The 11,925-nt window shown below is 38.6% G+C and overlaps 2 long non-coding RNA genes across 4 annotated transcripts in view; both read right to left on the bottom strand.

Moving 5' to 3' along the window:
• LOC109722471 overlaps positions 1-5,495 on the bottom strand; it is an 8,478-nt gene extending 2,983 nt beyond the window's left edge. The window contains exons 1-2 of the long non-coding RNA XR_002219476.1: positions 5,273-5,495; positions 4,163-4,244 (exon numbers count right to left, since the gene is read on the bottom strand). This is a non-coding gene — a long non-coding RNA (uncharacterized LOC109722471). The remainder of the gene's footprint in view (positions 1-4,162; positions 4,245-5,272) is intronic.
• Positions 7,923-10,366, bottom strand: LOC109722035. 3 transcript variants are annotated; one of them, XR_002219362.1, is made up of 4 exons: positions 10,014-10,366; positions 8,960-9,118; positions 8,428-8,568; positions 7,923-8,166 (listed from the first exon to the last, which is right to left on the bottom strand). It is a non-coding gene; the product is annotated as an uncharacterized LOC109722035 (long non-coding RNA). The 3 variants fall into 3 exon arrangements; XR_002219360.1 differs by having other exon boundaries at positions 8,428-8,544; XR_002219361.1 differs by lacking the exon at positions 8,428-8,568.

Below are 11,925 nucleotides of genomic sequence, written 5' to 3'. Positions count from 1 at the left end.
TCGCGATGATCCCTCTGGATGAGCTCATTGCGTACTACAAGACTGTTTGTGTGTACAAGTTTCTTCTAATTGATACATCCATCTTGTAATTGGACAGGTCCACCAAGCCTAGCCTCATACGGCTAAATGGATTGGCAAATGCATCATGACATCAAAAAATGAAGGTGGAAAACTCTTCAAATTGCAAAGAGTTATTGGAATTTGTGGGGCTTCAATCTGATTCAAATCATCCATACTTATTGCCTTAGAACCCAATATTGTAAAGAATTGAGATAACTCAAGAAGTGGCTCATAAACTGTTTTAGGAAGGAGACCACGCAATGCTAGAGGTAGTAGTCGTTGTAGAAGAACATGACAATCGTGACTTTTTAGGCCTGAAATCTTGTGCTCTTTAAGATTCACACAATGAGAAATATTTGATGAAAAACCATCCGGAAGTTTTAGCTGCTTAAGAAAAAGGCAAAATCGATGCTTCTCTTCTGAAGATAATGTGTAAGATGCAGCAGGAAGTATAAACTTACTCCCTTCTTGAATTGGATGTAGATCAGGCCTTATGTTCATTGCTTGCAAATCAAGACACGTATTAATGGTGTCTTTAGTTTTTCCTTTAATATTCATGAATGTCCCAAGAAAATTATCACTTATATTCTTTTCAATATGCATCACATCCAAATTATGTCGCAGCATAAGAGTTTGCCAATATGGAAGCTTAAAGAATATACTCTTTTTATTCCAATTATCTCCTCGAAGGTCATGTGATATTTTTTTCTTTTTATTAGCAGTCTTAGTTAAATTTATCCCTTCAAGATCTTGCACCTGTTCAAGAACATCATCACCAGTAAGTAGCTTTGGTGGTAATCTCCTCTCCTTTGTGCCATCAAATGAAAATTTGTCATTCCTCCATTTATGGTTGGTAGGTAAGTAGCGTCGATGTCCCATATAACATTGCTTGCAACTATTGACTAATCTTAATGAAACAGTGTCCTTGTTGCAACATGGACATGCCAATTTACCCTTAGTGCTCTATCTAGTGTCACGCCCCGGGGTTCCTTTCAGTTTAAAAGATAGCGGAAAAGCGTCTGAATTTTTTTGAAAACCTGACCCCAGAGTATGTCAGATCCGCCACAAATACAGGGAATCCACTGTGCACAACAATAGGACCAACGATAACCTAGACTCGGACCAAAGTCAAAACCATCAGAAGTGATGATAAGTCAACTGTACAAAAACCTGCCAAGGAATAATCCAAGGTTCGCCACAAGGTCAGAGACTCAAGAGTTCTCATAAATAACTAGGAAAAACACCGACCCAATCCAAAAGTCCCAAATAGGGAAAAGGGTATTGCGTCCTATCTTTCGACAGTACATTGTCTGCAGCCAATGTACTTATCAAAAGAAAGCGAAATATCCTATCTACTAGCATAGATAGCTTGTATGGTTCAGTATTTATTTACATTTGAAAATATGGATTTTCATGAATGTAATTAAAGGATTTCTGGATTTTGTAAAATAAAATATTTTCTATCCCTCGTGGTAGCGTTTAAAAGAAAAATAAAAGTTCCTGTGTAGGGAACAGTTTTCAAAAAGTTTTCTGTGGATTTTGTATCTTAGTATTTCAAAACCTGTTTCTGTGGTTGGAAACATTTTAACTGATAGATGTGGATTTATATTTAAATATCGAATGTATTAGTGTGAATCTTTGGTGAATGATGTANCATGTATACATTCAGTTGTCCATTACAGTAGCGGTAGTTGTACTTCTTTCGTATATATGTCTCTTTCATTCACTATTATTGCTACTGTATTTCTACTGACCCGTACTGTTGTTTAGCTCTTCCTGATCCGGTGAGTACTCCTCGCCTTCATCGGCTTGCGGTACCCACTGGGAGGGGAGACATGTTTACATGTTCTCACCTCCCCCACTATTTTTCAGGTATCGCCGGCGGTGAGAGTTGAGACGAGACGTGAGACACGTTCGTAGTGGTCGCTAGAGCTTCCGACTCAGGTTATTCGGTTTAGTTTCTACCCTTACTGTCCTGTTGATATAGTTTAGATAGTTTATATGGTTCAGTTAGCTGATCTTTATGATTGTTTGAATGTTGGTGATCTGGTTTTGGTAGATCTGGGGATGCTTTCGTTATTTATGCATGTAAACTAAGGTTTGTGGATTTGGATATTGATTTTATGGATATCGGATTTTTCTTGTATTTACATATCGTGGTTTTCTACCCCTCGAGGTAGTCGGTTTTCAATATAGAGTTTCCGTGTGGGAAACAGTTTTCAAAAGGTTTTCAAATGATTTTTCATGATGAATGAATTAGAGTTCAAAAATAAAAGCTTCCGTGTGGGGAGCACTTTCAAATAGGATGATTGTTGTATTGTGCATTGCATCATCCAGCGCCTAAGGAGTGCTTAGAGGCATGCATCATTCTAAGGATTGTTAGCTGTATGGAAATGCATATCATGCCTTGGTTGTTGATTGGTAAATGTAGATTGTGGTTGTGATCCTGTTGTATAGTTGGTACGTCGTGCAAATACAAAGGAGACTCTGTACGAGTGGACAGAGGAACTCTATTTTAAAAAGGCTTTTAAAATCGGCCCCGGGGCGTGACAGTCTCATTATTCCGTCATTCACTCTTTTATCATAATGCCATCTCATAAGAGAAGCTGTCTTTGTGGACATGAACAACCGTTGAAGCCTAGGCTTTAATGGAAAATAACGCAATGTCTTCGATGATTTGTTTTTACTATTTACATTGTGCTTGATTTCCTCATTTTGTTATCATTCTTCCATCTAGAAGCACCACAAATTTTGCAAGTATTAGATTCTTCATCGTCTTTCCAATATAACATACAATCATTTACACATGCATCTATTTTTTTATAGGAGAGCCCCAAATCCTGATAATCTTTTTCGCTTCATAATATGAATCTGGCAAAGTTGATCCTTCAGGTAGAAACGTTTCATTTAATAATTGTAGTAACATGGTAAATGATGCATTACTCCACTTTCCAATACTCTTGATATGAAGTAATTTTACTAATACAGATAATTTAGAGCTCTTGGAACCCGAGTATAATGGTTGATTAAGCTCCCGTAATAATCTATAAAATTTCCCGGCTTCATCATTGGGTTCTTCTTCATGTACTTCATGGCTTGAGATATTAACATTTTCATGATTCATAACGAGATCACTAAAATTTGGACATAAATCCCTTATAATATCCTCCATCTCGTCAACACTCTTATCTTCTTCTATTTCCTCGGTATTTTCATCATCAGATTCGGATTGAGGCTCTCCTGACCTTTCCCCGTGATGATACCAAAAAGTATAATTACGGACAATTCCATAAACCTTTAAATGTGTCTCAACTATCTCACGAGTTCCTGAATAAGTGTTACTACACTTAACACAGGGACACCTGATTTCATTATTATCTCCCGTTCTCTTAAATGCATAATTGAGAAAACTTTGAACACCTTTATCATATGCCTCATTAAGCCGGTCATCAACCAAATCCATCCAATCCTTATTAGGTGCCATTATCTTCTTGTAAGTTTGATAAAAATTAGAGCTCAAAATTACCTAAGCAACATAGAGTGGTAATTAAGCAACTTCACATCAAATTAATATAACGTTAAAAAAAAGCAACATTAGGTATAACCTTATATAAGCCTAATTACAATAATTAATGGGTGTGAGTGAAATACTCTTATTTAAAATTAAGAAGTAAGCAAACTTCTACATATCTTCTAACTAATTATTGGCACAAAAAAAAAAACCCAATCTAAGATAACATAGCAAAGAATAAAGTCATAAAAAAATTTTCTTATTACACACTGAAGACATTAATCTTTTATATAGTATAGGAAGGCCATGTAAATATGTGGTCACCCAAGCACCTGGGCCTATGTGTTACTATCACACCACATGACATACAAAAAAAAATCATCTAACCTTTTTCATAGTTGGTTATCAAAAGAAGAGTAAAAACTTAGTATAACATTCAATATATCAACCACCCAATAGTGCTCTTTCCAACAGTAGAAACTACAACGATACAATAAAAAAGAAAAATATTAACAAAAAATAATAATACAAACATGAAACTAAATCAACTAGTATGCACTGGCTAAGTAAAAAACTAAATGAAGTTAATACCTAAGCTTTGGCGGTGGCGGCACAAAGGATTTTAGTGGTAGAGGCAATGATAATCCACACCAATCCACGCAATGCCGAGCGACTACACAATTTCACACCAAATGTACCCAAAAAGCCTAATGAATATTAGGTTGAAAAATATGAGATGGACAAAATAAAAATATATGAACAAAATAAATACAAATATCAACATTTCCTATAAAGAAAAGATTAAAATAAATTACCTCTAAGTATTTAGGGTTCCAAATATTAAATTTAAAAATTATAAAAGTAATATGACAGTTGATAGAAAAATTTGGCACGTTCAGAACTATATTAATTAAAAATTGGGAATTTTAGACCTTCACTATTTTTCATATTCTATAACAAAAATGGGTCCCTCTCATAGGCATTTTGAGAAATACTAACTAAAATTTGGGGGCTTCAAATTTTCTTCATTTTTTATTTTTCATAACACAACAGGTCACTTTCAATTTTAATTAATACTAAAATACTATTCAATTCATGAAAATTAATAAATAAAGCTTACAAATAGTGACCCACCACAACTTTCATCTAAATAATAGTGGAAGATAATCGAATACCACTTCACTTCTCTCTACTTGCGGTAAAACAAATATATCCTAAATGATAGATGTGTACATGTATCAAGCATACTATCTCATATGTTTATGATCTAGAAATATATTAATATGAATATTCAACTTGAAGGATCATCCCACTTTGGAAATAAAAACAAAAAACAAAAAAACAAATTAAAAACAAAAAACAAAAAAAGCCTATTTGCATTGGACTTGGAAAGTCCTTCCTTTGACTTTTCCCTTCAATAAAGATCACAAATTTAAAGCATAAAACGACATTGCATTGTGGAGTTGTTAAGCAATTAAGGATATTTTTTTGTGGGTATCGATAGTCTCTTTTCATTTGTAGAAATCCATACAAATAGGACCCATCACAAATATCATATTAATAAAATAAAAATATTCTGCAGATGAAGATAAAAATAGAGAAAGAGCTTACAAAGGGGACCCATTACAGAAATTCCACCTTATAGTGGTGGAAAAACTATATAAATAAAGAAAAAAACATAGTAAGAGAGAGATAAAGGACCACAGTCAAATGTATATGATAGCGGCTCGTGAAGCGTCGGAGTAGTTCGCCCTTCTATAGCGTTGGAGAGCGCGTGAACATTTGCTGGCGAGCGAGTGCGTGGGTATATTTGCCGGCGAGCGAGTGCGTGAGTAGCCAACGGCAAGCGAGGGCGTGGGTAGCCGACGGCGAGCGAAGGCGTGAGGAGCCGACGGCGAGCGAGCGTGTGAGGAGCTGACGGCGAGCGAGCGCGTGAGGTGTTGGGAGAGGAATCCCTATGGTGACTCAGGAGACATTAGAGGAGATTTGGGGCTAATTTGGGAGCTAGGTTACTTTGTCCCAAAAGGATGCGGGACTGGGAGATTTTAGATTTTTTTTTGTTTTTTGTTTTTTTTTTTACAATTAGGATGCATTTTGGGCCTGCCAAAATTCTTTCTAGGCCCGCCAAATTTTTTTGTTGAGTATTAACGACCGGGCCAGATGACTAATAACGAAGAAATAAAACTTTCATCGCTAATTATTCGTTACCAAATAATATTCTATTGAGGTATATTAAATTTTCTCTTTTTAGCGACCATATGTAGCGCCCGTCGTTAAAAATTGGTCACTGAAAACTCAATTTGCTGTAGTGCGGGTCCGACCGACCAGGGGGAGCCGGTGCTCCCGCTGGCCGGCGGCGGAAGGCGGCGGTGGTGGCGCTGGAGCATCCCGAGCCCACATTGCCTCAGCTCAGGCTCGGCGAGTCCCTCCGTTCACGGCGGCGGCTGGAGCAGCTAGGGAAGGAGCGCGGGCCTCCTCTGAGACCAAGGGGAGGGATCGGGGACGGCGGCCGGGGGCTGGAGCCGCGGCGCACCCGCGTTCAGCCGCGCCAACCCATATCTAGTCAAGGATGGCCGCGGCGATTCACGACGGCCACACGGCGGCCGGGGGAGCCTCCAGCAGGTTCCTTGTGACGCCGGCGGTGCCGAAGGAGGGAAGACAGTCGCAGGATTGGCTCCCAGCTCGAGAGGAAGAGAGAGAAGATGGATATGGTGGGGGAGGAGAGGTGGGAGGGCTCGGCAGCCACTCCGACCGGCCGGGGCTGGTCGGCGGCGGCTCCGGCGGCGCGCACCAACCTTAACTGAGGCTGAGGGACCTACTAGGGTCACAGCCGAGGGAAGAGGCTCTAGGTTTAGGGTTTCCAACTTGCAAACTATCTTATAGTATGCCGACATTCGCGTGTTCCTCCCTCCAAGGTGTGATATTCTCGCTGAGGTCCTGACCGCGTGTGTATAACAACCTCGCACCTCAGTCCACTGAGTTTCAAAGAATTCCGCGCATAAAATATAGGGGTTTCGCTCGAAGTGCAAAAACATCGATTCGACCCTTCCTCAATAAACGCGTGATATCTGGCGATCTGTCCGTCATATTTGCGAACGAATTACGCCAGCGCGTTGAGCATGACCAGGGTATCGAACTCGCGATTTTGTTTCACTCGGTATGGTTGCCGATTTGCGACGAAATCCATCCACTGTCCAATTTTCCAAAAGACCACACCATATTTGTGTACAAATCCAATAAACCTCAAATTTAAAGTCGAATTTGAATTCCCTACCATTGGTAGGTACCTGAAACATCCTCCACCCTACTCCAGGACACATGCAAGGAGCACGAGAAGGTTTACAACGCAAGAATAGTAAAGAACAAAAACCCTCTTTGGAGTAAAACCTCTTTTTCTAAAAAACCATGCATCAAAACCCAAATCCGCCAGTGTCATTAGGTTTAGGACAATCGAACCGTTGAAAACGAGCTATTGGATCACTATAACCAGAGTCCAATACGCACTAGAAGCCATCTCCACTCATTGGCCTCTCCGAAAAATCCGAGTTACTATTCACTTTAAGAGATTAGTAAAGGTGGCGTAACTTCTCCATCCTAGCTCGTTTTCTCCTGAAACTTGACGAGTGCTTATGTAATTAAATTACACACAAAAATATCGTCAACAAAGATTCTAGCTATATAGTCAAAATCTTTGTCCTCACACTTTGACCATTTTCACTCATTAAATCTTACTATTCAACCAACCACCCACTCAGCCTAAGTGACTACTATCATTCTAACCGGGGACTACTATCATACTAACCACACATCTCTTCATCAAAAAGGCTGATAATTTATAAGTATAGAGGAGTCTATACTCTTAAGAATATAGTAACCCTATAACATATATATATATATATATATATATATATATATATATATATATATATTATTATATATATAATATATATAACTAGGCTAATATACATTAATTAGCACCAAGTCATTAGTGTACAAGTTTTTGGCCATTGGATTAAGAGATGTGCGGTTAGATGATGTGGCCCACTGGTTGAGTGAGGGTGGTTGGTTTGATATAATGATCTAACTGGAAAAATGATCAAAAGGATAGATCTAACGGCGAAAAACTTGGTAGCACCAAGTGCTTCATGCTATTAATAGCATAGTTGTCACGCCCCGAGACCGCCAATTTGGTTGGTTCGGGCCCGTACACAGACGCCGAACGAACAGAACCTCTTCTGTTCGCCCATGGCTCAACAACAACAACAAACATGTATACAGAAAGAAACAATCCCAGGACAACATTTCAATATACATGGCTTACACGAGGGCAAGCAACAAACACAAATGAAAGTAAACTAACTAAACCATTCATACATTGTATCTTGATTACTTGAAATCAAATACAGAGCTTGCATAATTATTACATTCATTCTTTCAATATATACATTGCCATCTCTCAAATGAATAATTTACATTTGCTTTCATCAACTATAAATAGATGAAATATACAAGGTACCACTATACTCGATGGATGTCCACTATCTATGGAACGCTGTCCATAACACGATCCTCGATCACCCCGCGCGAACTAGAACCTGGATGGTTAGTGGGGTGAGAACTACTAAAAGTTCCCAGTGGATTCGACTGCCGACCTCGCCGACTCACCCACTAGGTCTATTTAGGTATATGTAGGCAAGAAAAAGAACAGATAGTAACCAACTATAACATGTAACTACTATAATGCCTGTACCCTGGAAAGAAACAATATATATATATCTCATGGAATTTATGGATGCATACTGTAATATACCAATACCCAATCAATATAGCTAACCATTTAGTTAACTGCAACTTACCAACTCAATCCCTGGCGGGCCCTAAGCTGCCTCCCGACGGGACCGTCTGCTGGACAAATACTTTTGTCCATGGGCAAATACTTTAGCCCATCATGTGACAACTCCGGAGTGCACTGCCTGGGGGGAGCGACCACCATCAAGCTAAGAACAGACTATGTGAGTAAGATTTGATCCTTACTGAAAGGATTTAACCAATGACAATGCCACACTTTAACTCTAGCTAGCTCTTTATGCTAGTTTTTACAAGTCCAATCTCAATGCTAACCAATCCTCTGATCATGATGTCACCAGATTCACTATTGTTATAGTCCACGCATTCATAGGGTTTACTATATTCACAGTGTAGTTTCCACAAGTTCTCTATGTTCTCATATGCTTTACATCAACATAAGTTCAAATATTCATTTCATGACCATATACTGTCGACTACCCTATAATGCATGAATATAAGGCAATTGATATATATCAATATGATCAATGAGGCGATATAGACATAATAAGGGATTCGAAGATTTCGGATAGCACCACCCACCTTTAAATGATGCCGGAATGCGAGAAATCCACTTCCCGCGATTTATGAACCATCGCAATATTCGCTCGCGACAAACGAAGCTAAAATAAGGTTTTCCTCATGAGCGTGCCGTAGGCTCGTCGAAATGTCAATTTGAACTTCCGAGCGCGTCCACTATTCCTTCATAGAGGAATAAAAGAGATTAAGTTCAGGTTATATTTTCATTTTTACAAACTTTGCATTTTAACTCCAACTTGTATATATGTATATATTATTATCATATACATATACCTAGTTTTACTATTAAGCTTCTCATCAATTCTGTACTTTAGTAACTGAGAATTAGGGACAAATAATACCAAGTTCAAACAGGATTTAGTAGGATTTTAGCTCAGATTTTATCTCCTAACCACTAATCCTAAGTATACATATACATATACATGTTACAGAGAGTTAGCTTCATAAAGCCCCTAACACTTAGAAACTTCCACACTCAAGAAGTTTCTATTTAACTTTTCTTCCCAGCAGGGGGCATCTTTCCAACCAAAATTCAAGATCCATTCACTGCAAATTTTGCTTTAACCATCCATCAACATGTATATGTATATATATGTATGCAGTTTTATATAGTTTCCAAGGCTTCTATAGCACTTATACATGTTAGTAACTAAGAATTCACAGCCTAAATCACCAAGAACTCACAGCCTACTCCCTCTCTAAATTAAATACCACAACCTTAAACAGGAAAGAAGCTCAACATGTCTCAGGTTACTTGTCTTATATGGATACAATTGACATGTAACTTACCTTCATGCTCAATGGATTCCAAGGGCTCTAACATTAAAATCTGTAAGTCAATCCTTTTTAGAACCTTAATATGCAACCTCTAAACTAGGAACAAGCATAATCCATCTCAGATTTTACTCTAATCATTCATTCAAATGTACCTTTATATGCATATATGTTGTCCCTGCAGAATTTCTCAGCTCCATACACTATTATACCCACTTTAGCAATCTAGAACTCTTTCAAAGCAAACAATACTACTCAAATTCGAATTGGGCATCATTCTCACCTGAATTCAGAGCTTCACCAAGTTGCTCTCAGCTCAATTATTCAGAAATTCTATTCCAAAGTCCTCTTTTCAGCTCAAATCCCAGTTCTGCACTTTCTTCTTCACTAGTTCTCTCTCTCACAGCACTAATACCAACTTTAATTACTTAGGAAATCTCTATTAGATTAGCTAATCTAATTCTTAGCTGAGAAACCAGTTATTTATCTCAAGTTCTATGCCTCCTTAGCTGGATTTTCCTGCTTAAAAATCTTCTTCACAGCTGAAATCATCACCCTTCACTTTCCTTCCAACTCCACCAACCTAGGTTTTGTAGAGATAGAGAGAAGAAGATAGAGATGAAAAGAAATGAAGAGAGAGGGATCTAGGATACGTAGCAGCTGTAGGTACCCTGGGGTTAAGTGATAAGACCAAAAAATTGCACTTTAACCCCTCAAAAGACTAAAGTTGCATTGCAGTGCAGCAGTTCGCAGTTCAGTCCCTGCCGGTTCATAAATCAGTCCCTGCAGAATTTACAAATCAGTCCCTGCACTAACCAGAAGCCTAGCAGCAGCAATTGCAGCCCTTTTGGCGCGTCTAGCTCACTCCGAGTCCCTCCAAACACTTCCAAAATATCCTAATACACCTCCACAAGCTACTAATTTAGCTCGGAAGCAATCTAATTTCATTTTGGCATTATTTTGATTAATTTGGTCAAAATTAGCAATGTAATTAAAAATCTGACATTTTTACATCTAAGCTTCTCCGAAATTTGCCATTAACTATCCTCGCACTTCCAAAATAATTCGGAGATACTACAATTAACATTCATACCTCACTTTGATCGCGTAGGTCAAAGTTAGTGTCATAATTCAAAAATCCACTTTCAAGTTCATTTCGTGCCCGATTTGTACCCGAATATTCAATTACCTCCAGAAATCATTCCCACACCTCCAAAATCACTCGGGAATGATGCACATCCAATTCAAACTCCACTTTGATCTTCCAGAGCAAAGTTGACATTGCAACCCAAAGTTTTAATATATTACAATAGTAGCCGGACTATATATATATATATACATAGAGAGAGAGAGAGAGAGAGAAAGAGAGAGAGAGTCCGGCTATTATACTTTTATGAGTATTGGCTCCCTTATACTCATAAGTTTTCGACCATTAGATTTATTTCATTGATCATTTCCACCCATTAGATCATACTATTTAACCAACTACCCAATCAACGCTAGGGGACCACTATCATTCTAAGTGTCAACCACCATCATCCTAACCACGCATCCTATCAATCAATGGTTAAAAATTTATGAGTATAAGGGGGTGAGGTTTCGCTTCCTAGTGGTATAAGTACTATAAGAAGTACCACCGCAGCACCTAAGCCGCATAAACTGCCGCCAAGCACCTAAGCCTAGCACCCGAGCACCTAAGCTCACCGCAGCACCTAAGCCGCACTAACTTCGAAGCACCTAAGCTTCACCTCCGCAAGCACCTAAGCTTGCACTCCCGCACCTGTTGGGCCTCCTAACGCGCTCTAAGTATCCTCCAATTCTCTCCAACTCAGGCACCTCAGCCATTAGTGGAACATTAGAAAAGAGAATCACTTAACAAAAAAGCGCACAACCAGGGCACCCAAAAAGAGGTTCAACCTCAAAAGGGTGCATTTAAAGCCACACGAAAAATAAAAAGCGTAAATAAAAATAACGTAGCTCTAAACACCAAAAACCGGAAAGTGGATAAGTGGGGGGAGATCCACTATCTATGTTAGATCTATCTAGGAACCCGAGGAGTTTTGAAAGTGATTCTAGCTTTTGTTCTGATATCATGGCCTCGAGGCCATGATATCTATCATATCATCGGATTAAGATATATATATATATATATATATATATATACCGACCCCTATAATATGAGAATACTCATATCC

The sequence above is a fragment of the Ananas comosus genome, linkage group 16, assembly GCF_001540865.1.
Source record: "Ananas comosus cultivar F153 linkage group 16, ASM154086v1, whole genome shotgun sequence".
NCBI lineage: Eukaryota > Viridiplantae > Streptophyta > Magnoliopsida > Poales > Bromeliaceae > Ananas > Ananas comosus.
This window is presented reverse-complemented; position numbering and strand designations above follow the sequence as displayed.